The sequence below is a fragment of the Manduca sexta genome, chromosome 9 (assembly GCF_014839805.1).
Source record: "Manduca sexta isolate Smith_Timp_Sample1 chromosome 9, JHU_Msex_v1.0, whole genome shotgun sequence".
NCBI lineage: Eukaryota > Metazoa > Arthropoda > Insecta > Lepidoptera > Sphingidae > Manduca > Manduca sexta.
In genome coordinates, this window is record NC_051123.1 from 12,843,871 (window position 1) to 12,860,697 (window position 16,827).

General features: G+C 34.8%; 1 protein-coding gene across 1 annotated transcript in view; it reads right to left on the reverse strand.

Annotated features, from left to right (window-relative positions):
* LOC115452870 (putative metabolite transport protein HI_1104) overlaps positions 1-16,250 on the reverse strand; it is a 50,896-nt gene extending 34,646 nt beyond the window's left edge. The window contains exon 1 of the mRNA XM_037436864.1: positions 16,011-16,250. The gene's annotated coding sequence lies outside the window, so the exon portion shown is untranslated. The remainder of the gene's footprint in view (positions 1-16,010) is intronic.
* Between the last annotated feature and the right edge of the window lie 577 nt (positions 16,251-16,827).

The following is a 16,827-nucleotide window of genomic DNA, read 5'->3' on the forward strand; positions in this document are numbered from 1 at the left end:
ACAAAAAATAAATCGTAAAACATGTTCCGAAACTTGTTCAAAATACGATAATTATATAAATGTTGGAAACCTGCTCGTCATAGAATCTTAAAATTTTAATAAATAGTCTATATTTTAAATATTCTTTATCAGCATCTCCAGCCTTTGGTATTCTGATGCTGGACTGCCTCCGGGAAAAAAAGTCCCGGTAGAATACTTTCTATCCCGGAAAAATATATACCGGGACTTTTATACCGGAAAACTGTTTCATAAAGGCGGCGCCGCGAACGAAACCTAGTATAAAATATAATGCTCAGTGAACAATTTATTTGTTTTATGCCCGCGTTGATGTTTTTTGTTAAAAAATCTTTTCGATCTAAAATGTAGAGAATAAATTAATATATTATATCATATTAACAATCTGCCTCGGTGGCGTTGTTATATTACGGTATGACAACAGTGCTGAGGTCCTGGGTTCGATCCCCGGGTCGGAGAAAATGATATTGAGTTTTTCTACTCAGTATTAGCTCGTAGCTGGTATTTATGCCCGATATGGCGATAGACTTGTTGTTCCCTATCATATCATATATTGTCTTTGTTTACCCTCTCGGGGATAAAAGGCATCAGTATGTGTGTGTATTAACAATAATATTATATAAAAGGAACAAAAATCCATATCTAAACTCCCTATACCTAGAATTGATATTTCACATAATATATGCTTTTTTCATTACGTCCGTGTCCGAGTTCGCCCCATGACCATGAAGACAAAGTCTTCGAAACATCGTTAGAAAATTAAAATATAAAAACCGCAACAAAATCCGAAAATTGGTTTAATTTAATATCACTTTATCCTTTTAAGTTATCCTTTAGAACGGCGTACAACCGATAAACAAAAAGGCCTGTAAAGGGTCCAGATACAGCTGTTACCTTGCGGTCGGTATTCAAGGACCCGCGGCCGCTAGCGGCAACGACCCCAACTAAGGGTTACGCAACATACTACAAACTACAAAGTGATTTAAGCGTTGTGAAAGGGGCACCGTGAGTCAGGCGTGAGGCATTTTAAATATACAAATTTTAACGCTTATTATAATGTTGCTATAACTTCCTGAAGTCTAACCGGGGCGCAAATATGTGACGATTTTATTAATTTACAGTATTATTATTTACAATATTTGCTAGTGGCACCCAAACTAAGCTCGCTTATATCTTGGGCTGCCACGATAAAAGTTACATTATAAGTATTTAGCCGCAAGCAAAAAACAATGCAATATGACTTAAAATATTTGATTTTTTTGTTACTGCTTACACTAGCAGATCGTATTTGCGTAGTGCGTATTCCACCGACTATTTTTTTTAAATCTGACCATACGTTAGCCTGGCAAGGCTTATGCAAACATATCAGATTTTTGGGTGAGCACTTTATGCGCTTGCAACCCTTGGCTGACTATTCTAAACAGATATACGGGGACATTTTGTAGGCTTATCGCTACGACCAGGAGAATTAATATTCTATATTGTGAAATGACTCGGTAAACTGGGATAGATGGCGTCTAAAAAGTCTTGTTATTGTTTTTTCGTTGTTTTTTATTATGGGTAATTTACTTTATTGAAACTGGTTACAAGATTATATGTACAATTTTTTTTTTTTTTTGGGAATATCACTATTATGGAATCTGATAATACACGTTAATTATAATATGTGTAACTTTGTAGAACCCGTGTTTTTTTGTTTCTGTTGCACATGTGTACGCACCATAGACAAAGAAAATTTTACGTGTGAAGTCATATTTTTTATTTATTTTATTAGGTCCACCAACGGTTCTCTTATTATTACATTATCTTATATTATAGCTTGATATAGCATTAAACTGTCTGTGACAAGCCAACTTATAGGTAAACACAGCTTGCATTCAAATGTATATGGTACATTATTTTAAACTAATGGACGAATTTTAGCATTTCCGACCAACCGTTAATTATAATAACTAAATAATCTACATTATTTAAATTCAGAACCAAAGAAGTCGAAAATCCTTGGTCGAGCACAAAAAAGACATGTATTTATACTTAGCTTTGCAATTTATTTCAAAAGGTCAGGTTTTTAAGGTCACACTCTAATTGTAACAAGAGGAAGGCTGTAAACAATGGAATTGTTACTTTTATACGAGACAACACTTTTAGAACATTCAACAGGGTCTAAAAGTACGAGATTATTCAGTGCGGAGAATAGAAATAATAAAATATTTAAAAAGAATTTAAGGGAGGACCTAATCTCTCTGGCCATACGGAATGAAAAGCAAAGATATGCCGATTTTTGTACGTATTACTCAAAATAGTACCTAAGTATTTCTTAACATAAATCTTACATTACGTAAAATTTATTTTGGAAAATACTCATCTACTAACTTAAAAGAACCCAATAACATTATGAATAATTTTGAGATTATATCGGCAAGCTAAGTCTATATCGACTTCCGATGTTATGGTATTTTATTTTAAAAACTGTATACTCTTTTGTTTAGTTACACAACATAAACAGAGTATATGTAGATCGACAGCATTTTCGTTCTTTTTTTAAAAGACCAAACTTTAATAATATGTACTTCTCTTCTAGATCAACGGTCGTTATGTTTTTTTTTTAAAAAAATACATTGAATTTTAATATGTACTTCTCATTAAATAGTAAATATAAATACTCGATAGTCTTGCAATAGTAGGGGAACGCGGTCACGAAGTCGGCGTTAAATATTCAAATTAATGCGTTGATACATAATATTATTGCAGCAGGCGACTGTCGCGAAATATTGTAATTAGTGTACTTCCGTGTACGGTCTAAAATCGTTTAATTTGTTAGTAAAATACTCGACCTACAGTCAATATATTAATATCCAAAAAGGTTTCTTGACAGGCTGTATATATTTTATTTTTTTGCTAACAGGCTAAGTCCTTTTGAGAATTATGCCTACGTAAATTAAGGCGGATACATGTAATAAAAAAAATAACTCCTAAGCCTAATGACCAAACGAAGAAGAAACAAGAATGACACAAACAACACTAACATCACGTTACGTTTGTTATACGTTTTACTGGTGGGATATATTTTTTATCGGCCCGGATAGCCACCACAGATTTAGAGTAGGCTAATCTAAATCTGAGGTAACCACCGTACACAAGATGTTAAAACCCGCCATTGTGGCCCACATAAGTGCGTCGCGTTCCGGGATCAGTCTGTGAATCCGGTTCCAACAGACCGGCATAATTGTGTCGACTGCCGTAGGGTCAGGGGCGGCCTTTAGGTGAGGCAAACCGGGCAACAGCCCAGAGCCTTGCGCTTACAGGGACCTCGCGCGATGCCTTGTGAACCTTTTTCTACGATCTTACCCACGAAACTGATACAACCCAGGGATATTTTTTCTCCGCCCGGGGCCTCGCGATCTTGAGGCCGCTGCTGCGTTGGGTATTCATCTCTCGTCAGTCGACATTCTATTGGACCCCACTCCACTTACCATCAGGTGCTGTGGGATCATTTTGTCGTGTCCGTACAAATAAACCACATCTATACTATTATATAAACTTGAAGAGTTTGTTTGTTTGTTTGAACGCGCTAATCTCAGGAACTATCGGTCCAATCCGAAAAATTATTTTTGCATTGGATAGCCCTTTGTTCGTGGAGTGCTATAGGCTATATATCATCACGCTATATCCAATAGGAGCGGAGCAGTAATGGCTAATAATTTATAAGACTTTAAACAGATTAAGTATTGTTTGGTATTCCACTGCGCTCACCATCCTGAGACATGAGATGTTAAGTTTTATTATGTCCAGTAATTATACTGACTTTTAGTTATTCGAATTATGCAACAAATAAAAACAAATTCTATTAGAGTAATGTAGGGTAAGTGTGCGTAGCGAGTAAGTGTGCGCATTTAAAATATCTCGAATACGATTTATAACTAAGGGACGGCATTCGTCCTCTTTGGTACCCCGCGCGATGTCCTGTGTAGCGCTTGTGTTACAGCTGCCGTATGCGCACCATTTTATTTTTACAGGTAAGTGAAGATTTTTACTAAAATTCTTACGATATTTTATCACACGTAATCTTTTTTTAGTCATGTAAACTTTTGGGAAATATGTTGTTTAGAATCGAGTGCTACCTGATATCTAGTTTCATAATTGCCAGTGTTTGAGTTGTTATAATGACCCCATAAGTAACAATATTGCTAAAATTCTGTTTCAATGGTTTGGGTTAAGTGTGCGCAGAAGCTTGTCGTATAAGTGTGCGCATGCGCACACTTACCCTGCTTGCATGGCTTTGTACATGTGATGCTATTTTTTGTTTTAGAATCCAAATACACATTGAAAATGCTTCGAGATTACCAGAGGAAAGTTCAGGATGCCTTGTCACAGATGAACAGCTGGAAACCGCCAAATTATTAATTACAAAAGGCACCAGTAAGCGAAAAGCTGCCTATCCAGTCGGACTTAAGGTATTACTCCGCGAAAACGTATAAAAGCTGCGAAGACAGCTACCAGCATGAGACGATTTCCTTTGACATTCACCAAAGATCAAGAGACTGTTATATACAAATATATCAAACAAAGTGATAATCTTTATTACCTTCAGAAGTTGATTTATGAGTATGCTGAAGTAAATAACATTAAGCATCGATTCAACACGTCATCGAATTTTGCTGTAAGAGACTGGGTATAATCAAAGTTTCTGGATTCTGGGCAAAAGATAGGGACATTTTCCCGGAGGAAGATTTTGCGGCAGCTTCAGTAACTCACAATCTCTCTTCAGTGGCTCTTCTACAATGCAGAAGAGTCTTTTCCAACTAAAGCAGGTCAGGGACCTATCCAAGAAGCTGTAAGTCCATCACGCGCACAGCCTTTGACAAACATAATAGCATCCACCTGTTCTAACATTACCTACATAAGAAGTTTCGGCTAGTGCAGGAACGACTTCACCTTCAACATTCCTTAATCTTTTTATGTCCAGGCAAGACTCTTCTTTGCAGATTGAAAAAGCTCCTATATCATTTAGTCAACCTGTACAAAATGTGTTGTTGACTACTGGACTTACATTGACATCATCCAACGCTAACAAAGAAAATAAAACATCATGGACACCTCTGTATCATGTTCAGCTACAGACATAATTGTGACCAGTTCTGCCACCACTGCATTTTCACGAACATGTGTAGTTTCAACCAGCGGAAAATTCATACCATAAGTACATATAAATAAAACATGTTGTTAATGTTTTTAAGCCTAGCTATAATAGGTTAAAATCTCTTTTTTATTATTGCATACACTTACACACAGTGGTGCGTACACTTACCCACGATGCTGCGTACACTTACCCCTATAACGGGGTAAGCGTGCGTGTTCGGATCGTTCTTTGTTTTTCATAATATCTTGAAATATAAGGTATTTTTAATAATAGTTTTATATCCAAATTGTTGACAAATAAACAGTTTTACTGATTAACACGGTTTCGTTTTATTCTATAAATAGTTTTCGATGTTATGAAGCGTCAAAGTTTAAATGCGCACTCTTGACCCACATGACTCTAGTGTTTCGCGGAATACAATAGTCTTCAAGTATCGCATTATTGCTATGACGTTCACAGCTAAATAAACACAAGGTGTAAACTTATTATTGACTCGCCCTTGAACTTAACGCAGTGAAAGGTGGAGGACGGCGTTATGTCACATTCTCATTATTTGTGTAACAGAATTGTTCATGCAAAAAAGAGTGGTAGTAGGTTATTGGGTGAGATTCTCGTGTGCAAAATTTCCTGGATAAGGTGCATAGATTTGTTTATTTGTATTTTAATTAAAGCTATGTCAAACTAATCGAAATCATAATCACGAACTAGAAATCAAATTAGATACAACTGTCAATCTAGGAAATCTTATGCTAAGCGAATGTTAGACATTAAAATAAAACTAATTTATGGATTTTATGGCGGTTTGTTTTTATAATTTTCTCCCTAAAATCTAATCCAACTGTCCAATTTTCTTTTGGGAGAAATATTAATTTAATGTCATATTATAATTAATTACTTAATAGTGGAATATATATTATTGTAAAATGTATATTATGCGTTGTGAATAATTAAACTGGTTAATACAACTAAATTGAACAGTTGATTGTTAGGTATAATATACATGACGTCGACATACGATGAGCGCAATACAGTATTTTTTGGTTTATAATAAAAATATCTGATATAATATTATTATTATTATATTATTCATAATAAAATTGATGCTATTTTTATCCCTTCGAAAACTGTTAAGTAAATCCGTATTATACAATGAACTCGATTGGTTTTAAAATAAATAGCAGTAACCTATCGTTTTAGGTTTAAACAACTATTTACTTTTTAGTATTTCAACTTAGATTCTGGCTTATTTCACTCACGTTAATATATAAATAAGTATATTTAAAGTCTTTGACGAACGTCATGTCAATTAAATATATAATAACGGTTTATCAAATTTATTCTTTAGATAAATTACTATAAATTTCCATTTTCCATGATTATGTTTTACGGCACAATAATTCTTGTTAATTAAAAACTTCGTAAATAATAGATAGTTTTTTTTAGTCTACAACTAATTACAAACAGTTATCTTAGGTTTAATAATAATCTTCAATTGTTTAAGAAATACGTCAATAATTATTTTTGATCGGTCATAAAATTAATTAGTGTTTCATTGTTTGGTTCTCACAATTTTTAAACGAAAATATGAATAAGTAGTTAGTTGAATCACTGCTCATTAAACAAAATAATTTGTATGGAACTAAATATTCAACTAAACACACAAAACAATTACTTAGTGACATAGAGCCGCAGGCATTAGACGTAGAGTGGTACGAAAACCGATTGATTCTTCCTTAACCGAATTTCTTCCACGGCGGACAATTTTAACGGAGATCACCCAAGTATGCAGGAGATATACTGCACAAGTGTGTGCGTAATACACAGGTGTTCTCTCTATTCCTTCACTCACATAATCCGGTTAGACGGCAAGCCATGACGAAAGAGAGAAAAACCGTGCCCAAACTAAATATATCATGAAACATGATTTATAGCAGTTTTCAATAAACGATCCGAATATCAATCTTCAATCCGACTCCGAGAATTAACCAATCACAGCAAGTCATTTGTAAGCATGTCAGAAAATCTTGATTCTGATTGATCTATCTTTGAGATAGATTGAAAAAAGCGATTGAGATCGTTTAATGAAAATGGCAGTTAGACGATAATATGTTTTTTTTTATACGGGCGCGGCATGTGATCCTACTGCACCTGATGGTAAGTGAAGTGGAATGCAATAGAATGTCGACTGACGATAGATGGTTACCCCTTGACAATCGATATTATTATGCCGGTTTGTTTGAACCGGATATAAACAGGCAAATCCCGGAACGCGACATACTTATGTGGGACACTATGGCGGGCTTTAACACGTTGTGTCCGGTGGTCGCTATCCAGGCGGACATAAAATATATCCTATAACCAGCAATTTTATAATATATATTTTTGCATTAAAAATTTTGCTTAGATCCATTTTGCATAATCAAACGCTCGGATATTGACCTACAGCGTGGCTGATTGCACACGTAAATGACTTAAAACGTTCAAAGTATGATCTAAGTTTTTCGTTTGAAAGAGAAATAATGTTACCAAACATTTTTATTTATTAATAGAAGCAGAATGACCTGTAAGAGGGGTCCAAGTAGTTTGTAATCTTACGCAAAATGCCTTGATCTGTGCATCTTACTAGTAAAGGGGGTAATGAAAACTGCTAACCACATTGTGTGTAAACTGGCCGTTGGGGTCGAAAGGTTCTCGAGTGGAGACCACGTACAGGCAAGAGCAATGTCGGACGCCCGCCTACAAGGTGGACGGACGACCTGGCTAGAATCGCAGGAAGTCGCTGGATGCAGGCCGCTTCCAACAGGTCGACGTGGAGATTCTTGGGGGAGGCCTATGTTCAGCAGTGGACTTCCTGTGGCTGAGATGATGATGAACCACATTGTATAGGGTTCCAACCCTTCTATTCTAACCTAATTAATCATCATGGAAAACTCTATAGCAGCGGCCTTGAACCAAAGAATCGATAACAGTGCTCCAAACAGAAGTTATTATTCTCTTTGATTTTAAAGAATTTCGCACTTTTAGTAACAATTTTGGATAATATCTACTTATTGTAATAGCACCTTACTGTCACGCGCTCTTGATCGCAATTCCTTAATCGCAAAATTTCTTCGGGGATAAAGGTGTATGTGTTATTAAGCCAGTGTCATAATAATTATTACGCTTAATAATTGTAAGAGAGATGAGCGCTATAATTGTGTCATATGTTTTAAATGCTGGTATTATACATTAAAATTGCTGCTATCTTTATCAGCGTCTTCAGGTGCAATTAAACCACTTTGTTTTTTTTTATCTGATCTCGGCGATGTGGCTTCACTGCACCTTAAACGAAGTGAAGCCGAAAGAAAATGTCGACCGGTAAAAGATGCAAGCGTCTTTAGAAGCTCGGCTCAGGCCGGCCAATTGCTTATTCACGCTGTGCTTGAAGGACTCCAAGTTATAGGAAGAAGAGCACGTATGCTGTTCTTTCACGTATGTTCTTTGATAAAGCCAACCCTTACACGGCAAACTGATAAATTACTGAATTATCGTATAAAATATGAGTTAGTTTTTATTAGAAACTAGTTGACCCGACAGACGTTGTCCCGTCTTAACTATGAATTTGCAGCGCGCATTCTGTCAATCGCTGACAGTTATTTCAAACAATTGACCGTTATATAAAATTAATATTTTCGTTAAGTTTTCTTAAATTTTCTAATTTTCCGCGCAATTTTTTTAATTTTTTCTTTCATAAGAACCTTTTCCTAACAATAACAAACATAACAAAAAAGAATAGTATAATCGGTCCAGTCATTCACGCGTGATGGCGGAACCAAGGGAAATAGGGATTCATTTTTATATATAGATTACACGAGTTGAAAAATGATATTTCGAACAGTTTTTTGTTTTTAGAAGATAAACTATGCAGCAGTGGCTAAAGGTGAAAATTTCCGAAAGGCAACCCGACGCAACATATACGTACTAATATACATAAATGTAAAATATACATAAATGTAATGTAAAAAGCGGCGATAGCCTAGTTGGGTGTGGAACGGACTGCCAAGGCGAATGTCCGCAGGTTCAAATCCCAAGGGCACACACCTCTGACTTTTCTAAAATAATGTGTGTATTCTTTGTGAATTTATCGTTCGCTTTAACGGTGAAGGAAAACATCGTGAAGAAACCTGCACATCTGAGAAGTTTCTCTATAGGAATTTCGAAAGGTGTGTGAAGTCTACCAATCCGCACTGGGCCAGCGTGGTGGACTAAGGCCTAATCCCCCTCAGTGGTAGAGGAGGCCCGTGCTCATCAGTGGGCAAGTATATGGTACAGGGCTGATATTATTATTATTATACATAAATGTAAATCGTTCTAATGATAATTAGATTGTACATAAACTCTACATAAAGGAAAGCCGCTAGGAATCGGCTTATATGGACCCTTCGTCATTGCAGTCACAATAAACTACATTACTAAGATTGCGTTAATATTTCTTCACAAACCAATACACCAACTTGAAGCAAGCTATTGCACCTCATCACTGACCTACACCAACACAGAATAAAGGTTTCCGTAACGTAAGCAACAATGTCAATGGTATTGGAATAATGAAATGCTACCAGCGATGTTCGGAATCGGTAATTATAATCTAAGGCCGGCTGCTTGACTCTATAAATGGTTTTAAATATTAATCGTTGTGATGTCATTGAGAATTATACAACGACGAGTAAGCCTGGGGCAGTAGTTTGCGATCGTTAAATATTACCGTTTTTTTTTAATTGTCAGATTGATCTAAATTTTATTGGTTAACTAGCTGACCTGACAGAGGTTATCCTGTCTTAATTATGAACACAGTGCGCATTCTGTCAATCACTGACAGTTACAAACAATTGACAATTATGTAAAATTATTATTTTCGTTAATTTTTCTTATTTTGCACTCAATTTCCTTAATTTTTTGTCATACAAACCATCTCCTGACAACGAACACATAAAAGAAAGATTTGTCCAATTTGATGCAGTCGTTTGGAAGTTATGCGCGTACAAACATTTCGGTGATAAATTTTTATTTATATAGATTTTGTCTAACCGCAATTTTTAATAAACAATCCGAAACGCTTCTTTCGATTTATCACAAAAATAGACCAATTAGAACAAAGGATTTTTTGACATGCTCAATGATTTATTTTGACTGGTTCACGGAATCAACTGCAAGGTTCATTTAGAAGTTAGCTTGTGAATAGTTAAAATCACTTGCGGATGATAGATTCTACAAGTTTTCTTTGTATAAACCATGCTTATTATAATGTCACTCGACAGGCGCCGTTCAGTCTTGATAACATATGCTGACGTCAGACCTCATCGGAGATCGCCATCATGTGTTTTTTTTTAAGTAAACGCTACTCAGACGTGATATATATCCGTAAACCGGTACCCTCCCATATATAACGATTCTGTCACATTATGGAGGAATTCCTGTAATCACATACTAACAAGTTGTTAGTCACTGGTTGATTGACAGATCTGTTGTAAATTGTATATTATGATTGGGTTTTTTTATTCTCAGTATTGGAATTACAAAGTTCCTCATACTTTGTGTTCATTTATTATTTCATCATCGATTTATTTATTTTGAATTAATTTATCATTATTTCACGAAATCACATTAAATTTAAATATTTGTGATACATTATTATTATTTCATCAATAAGTATAATATTTATGTTAATCTTTTGGGTTTTATCGGCTTATAATTTATGTATATTTAAATTTTATTTAAAGTTCACATCACGAGTTTTGTCACGTGGTTGTGACTACTTAAATGTTGATTTTAGGATCAAATAATAATTTTATTATTGTATAATTAAATGAAATTACTTATCATAGTAATTTGTCTATTGACAGTGAGACGGCACAAGTTGAAGGTCCCCGAAAGATTAGGCTACGAATTTCTGAATTTTTAAGTGTTTATTATTAATACCTTTAAAGAAGGAAACCATACGGAAAGACCTACCTTTAGCACGAATTTACGCGTTATTGTATTATTAACGTAATAGTTTCGTTCAAGTAATATTTTGTGTGGAAAATTTAACAGCGCTCCGTGAGCGTATTTGGAACTAAAATCAACTTGAACATTGCGTCCGTGGAAAATTCGCATTCTTTCTGAATTATCGCTTGCTAGGAACACATCCTAAAGAAACTGGCATACCTGAATTTTTTTTTATAGGAATTCCGAGGGTGTGTGAAGTCTACCAATCCGCGCTAGGCCAGCGTGGTAGACTAATGCCTAATTCCTCTCAGTACTGGAGGAGGCCCGTGCCCGACTGTGGGACAGTATATATAACACAGGGCTGACATTATTTATATGTATTATTATTTATACATTCTTTAAAAAGTGTGCTATTTTGACCCTGTGTTTGTATATAGAATACGTTATATAACAATACCACGTTTATATAATTATACAATCTATGAATAATGAAACATTGTTTCAAAATACGTCTGCTGTTCTTGCTTAATAACCTAAAAACAAAAGATCAGATGAAATTTACGAAGATAACATTGGAATATTTTTAGAAGCGTAAAAATAGCTTGGAAATTATTTAAGAGATTTCCGAACAGAATCTTAATTATAATCAAATAATAATGTTATGAGTAAATATGTATGAAATGTTTGTTTCTTGGGAAATGGCACGAGGAGAAAGTGTATGTAAAAAATATGAATGTGTTTCTTTTGTATAAGACTTATATTAGACACGAAAATATTCGCTTATTATAATCAATATGTGGAAAAAAAGTTAAAATTCATAACATTGTACGAAAAAGTCCTCAAACTGTAACAAAAAATCAATTTTTCTTTGGTTATTTTTATTTTTTTAGGATAAAAGTTACTAGTTTTATGATCTCTAATTTATTTCTATAGATAAAGCCATCTACGAAGACGCGGCCCACTACTTTCCAATGAATAGGAAAATTACGAAAGAACGTAATAAACAATTGGAAAGATGCTCTACTTGAATTTTATTTTTTGTTTGAGTTTACTTCCCTTAATATTTTAGTCCTCCCGCATCTCCCCTACCTTACCATTTTATCACTACTCATAGGTAGTAAAAACAGAATATAATAAAGTATTATATAGTATTGTGTACTTTGGCACTTCAGATGGTAATTCTTATGAATAGTAAACCAGAATTTAAAGTTACAAAATTGATAGTCACCCTAAGCATTGATATATTAAAATATGATGCCTTGCAATGAGATTGCTTTTGACCAGTCAATGTTCTTCTTGCTGCAATCGGTCAGTTATTAAAGCCAGAAATAGACAAAATGCGATTTCTCGCATACAGATCTGCTAATATGCAGATAGTGTCGTAAAATTATAATGTATTTATCTGAACAAGTTCTGCGTTATTTAATCCATTATTTACCGATTATTATGTCCGTTTGGATTATTTGTAGTAATCTTAAAAGAATCTAAATATGTATAAATAAGGGTATAAAATGCGTTGGATTTGTATTTGCCGCGCTTTTTTTTTGTTGTGCGATATTTTCTTGAACATAAAAAAATATGGAAAGATATTGATATTTTTTAAGTGTTTTACCAGACTTAAGTGTCGGTTTTATGACTTGGTTTTTTTTTTAATATATTTTAATTATAAATTACGATTGAGCACAACTTCTTCATTTTCAATTCAGTTAATACATTTCTTATCATTCTATTTTCAAATAATTAAATAAATGTGAACACGCATTTAAGGGTTGAAGTTCTTTAGTAAGAAATAGAGTTTCTGATTCTGAGACTCAAGTCGAATTCGAAATCTTTACATATCTATACTATTATATAAAGCTGAAGAGTTTGTTTGTTTGTTTGTTTGTTTGTTTGTTTGTTTGTTTGTTTGAACGCGCTAATCTCAGGAACTACTGGTCCAAACTGAAAAATTCTTTTTGCGTTGGATAGCCCTATGTTCGTAGAGTGCTATAGGCTATATATCATCACGCTATACCCAATAGGAGCGGAGCAGTAATGCCTAATCTCAGGAACTATCGGTCCGAACTGAAAAATTCTTTTTGCGTTGGATAGCCCTTTGTTCGTGGAGTGCTATAGGCTATATATCATCACGCTATACCCAATAGGAGCGGAGCAGTAGTGCCTAATCTCAGGAACTATCGGTCCGAACTGAAAAATTCTTTTTGCGTTGGATAACCCTTTGTTCGTGGAGTGCTATGGGCTATATATCATCACGCTATACCCAATAGGAGCGGAGCAGTAATAGCTAATCTCAGGAACTACCAGTCCAAACTGAAAAATTCTTTTTGCGTTGGATAGCCTTTTGTTCGTGGAGTGCTATAGGCTATATATCATCACGCTATACCCAATAGGAGCGGAGCAGTAATGGCTAATCTCAGGAACTACCGGTTCGAACTAAAAAAATCATTTTGTATTGGATAGCCCTTTGTTCGTGAAGTACTATAGGCTATATATCATCACGCTATGACCAATAGGAGCAGAGCAGTAACGGCTAATCTCAGAAACTAGGAGTTTGAACTGAATAATTATTTTTGTGTTGGATATACCTTTTTTCCTGGAATGCTATAGGCTATATATATCATCACGCTATGCCCAATAGGAGCGGAGCAGTAATCGCTAATCTCAGGAACTACCGGTTCGAACTGAAAAATATTTTTGTGTTGGATAGCCCTTTGTTCCTGGAGTGCTATAGGTTATATATCGTCACGCTATGACTAATAGGAGCGGAGCAGTAATGAAACATGATGCAAAAACGGGGACAATTTATTAGTTTTGAGAGCTTCTGTTGCGTGCGCTGCGTAAACGGTTAAAGTTATGCAACAATAATGTATGACGGGATTGTTCCTCTTAAAAAGTTCTACAAAAATATATCATAAAACAAAGTCCCCGCTGCATCGATCTGCCCGAACGTGTTAAACTTAAAACTACCCAACGTATTAGGATAAAATTTGGTATGGAGACAGTTTGAGACCCTGGGAAGAACATAGGCTCCCGGGAAAATATATAGCGTGACTTTTATAACGGAAAACTTTAGCCCGAAAAACTTTATAACGCGGGCGGAGCCGCGGGCAAAAGCTAGTTATGAATATAAAATAAAGTCGCCCACCGCGTCTGTGTGTGTGTTTGAACGCGATAAACTCAAAAAGTACTGAACGGCTTTCGATAAAATTTGGCTTGGAGATAATTTAATACCCCGAGAAGGACATAGATTACTTTTCATCCCAGGAAAGAATATAACGAGACTTTTATCCTATAAAAACATTTCACGCGGACAAAGCCGCGAGCAAAATGTTGTAATTTAAAGCGTGGCACTATCACAAAGTTTTGTATTTTAATAATGTTTGAAAGTCTTCGCAGTAATAAAATCTAAATTATTAAAACTAAAACAAACTAAATTATTAAATCCGAAAAATAGTTCAATTTTAATTCAATCTAGCCCGAGCTAGATTCGTTAACCGCTGGCATAAACCTACAATATCTTAAAATCTTTACAGACAAAGAAATTCTAACTTAAAATTGCTCAATAATTTAAACAATCCCACACGCATCCTACTCAAAATCCCATTAGGATTTGGTGAGCAATAATAGCCTACACCGTATCTATTTATTATTGGGTTAATTTATACATCTAAAGGTAGGCAGAGATGGTCAACACATCGCGGTACGTATGTAAAGTCCATTGTAGTATGTGGCAGGCTTATTGTCATTTACCAGGTACAATTCCAGACTCCAGGCTGATACTGAACAGTAAACCCAATATCACTTTATCTGGCCCGGGAATCGAACCCGAGACTTCCCACGGAGCCACGGCAGTCGCACCACAATACGACGCTACCAGGGCATTCAACCTGAGTTAGTGAATATTAATAATAACTAGGCGTCGTTCAGTGAATTCGACCGTCGAATTTAATATATTTGCAACACATATTATATAAAAAAAAAAACATTTTTCTCCACTCGTCTATATGAACTTGAATCATGCCACTCATTCTCCTCCAAGCGCTATACACTTTAAAAGGGGTACAAAGTTTTTTCTTAACGAACTATAAAGATTACGTATTGGTAAATATTGTTATCATGTCAAATCTCTTGCAATCGGTTGTTTGGAACGGTAGTTTTATAAAATAAATAAAAATGGTCTTTTATATAATAATGGTAAATGTCAATATAACAAGAGAAAGTTTACGGACGCATCAAAGCAATAATTGATGTTCATGCAAATTATTGACGCTAAATCTAACTTTTTGCTCTTATGGAAGTATTTGGTTAGGTATTTTATTGCGTCTTTTGTTTCGTTTGCTCAATTTAAATGTATTTTTCTTTCAACTTGTAAGTTGTCTAAATGTTTTCTCCAACAAAAAAAGTAAATAGTCATCTAACTTTAACGGTACTTAAGTTTATTTATTGAGTGGTTCATCGCTTAGACACAAACAAATCTAAACTAGTTTGCGTGAATTAGTCAGACTGTTACGCGGAATTTCCTCTTACTGATATTTTTTTAAATTTTGAATGAAGTTGAAAAAACGGCATAAAAAAACTGCGATATACTCTTTGTAGGTATTTTATGAAATATTAATACTTTAACAAAATAATTTGGCTTTTAAAAGGCATTAATAGAGAATAAAAAATACAGCAGTGTGTTTTCGTTTTATGCGAGTGTAAATTTGCTCCGGTTATTGACTTTGCGGATGTCGGATAGACTTAAAAAATATATTTAAAAGAATTCGGTATCGACTTAAACAATCCGCACTTATATTAATGTCCGTGAATAACAAGGAATACATTCGGCAATAAAAATAATAATAAAATCGAAATAGAACATTATCTTTAGTAAAAACAATAAACTTACCGATTGCAGATTCTTCAAAATGAGAAAAACACAATTTTTTAACTTGCAACACTACGGGGCTCGAATCCCCAAAATGTTGGCGGGAAAATATATAAAATCTGTACGCTTCGAATTTCGAACTCGACGGATTTTAAGTTTCTATACAACCTCTATAGTAGATAAAAAGGTTGTGAAAAACTTATGGCGCGTGCGCCTTGGCTCGTTGCGCGGTGGCTACTAATCTCACTGTCTACCCTACCAGCCTTGAAAGCTACTGAAAGCCCCGCCCGCCTTTTGCATTCCTTGTATCTAATGAGATTAGTTGAGTTTTAAATATGCATAGGGCTGTGGAGCAATTGGCGCGTAGAATCCCGGAACTGTTCAAATATGGTTTTGTACGGGATTTGCGCGGGCAATTGTGTTTGAAATTCAAATATAATTTCTTGGTAATTTCTTTAGATTATAATACTGAAGATCAACAAAATGACGGCCTTGAACGTAGGGTCAATGCTATCTAAACAAATACTAAGGAAGAATATTTGACGTAAATTTTTCACTATTGCAATATGGCTTTATAACAACACAGTATATTTTACGAGCTAGAATGGAAATTCGTTTTCTGACTGATAATGATTTTTTATGTTTACATTAAATACTTAATATCCACAAAATGGCGGCCTTGAACCTCATAGGGTACTTAATGCTACGTAAACAAATATCTAAGTAGAATATTTGTCACTATTCGCAATACGGTCTTATAACTACATAGTCTATTTTACGACATAGACACAAAATTCGTTTTTTGGCCGATAATGTTTTTTTTTGATTACGCGAATCT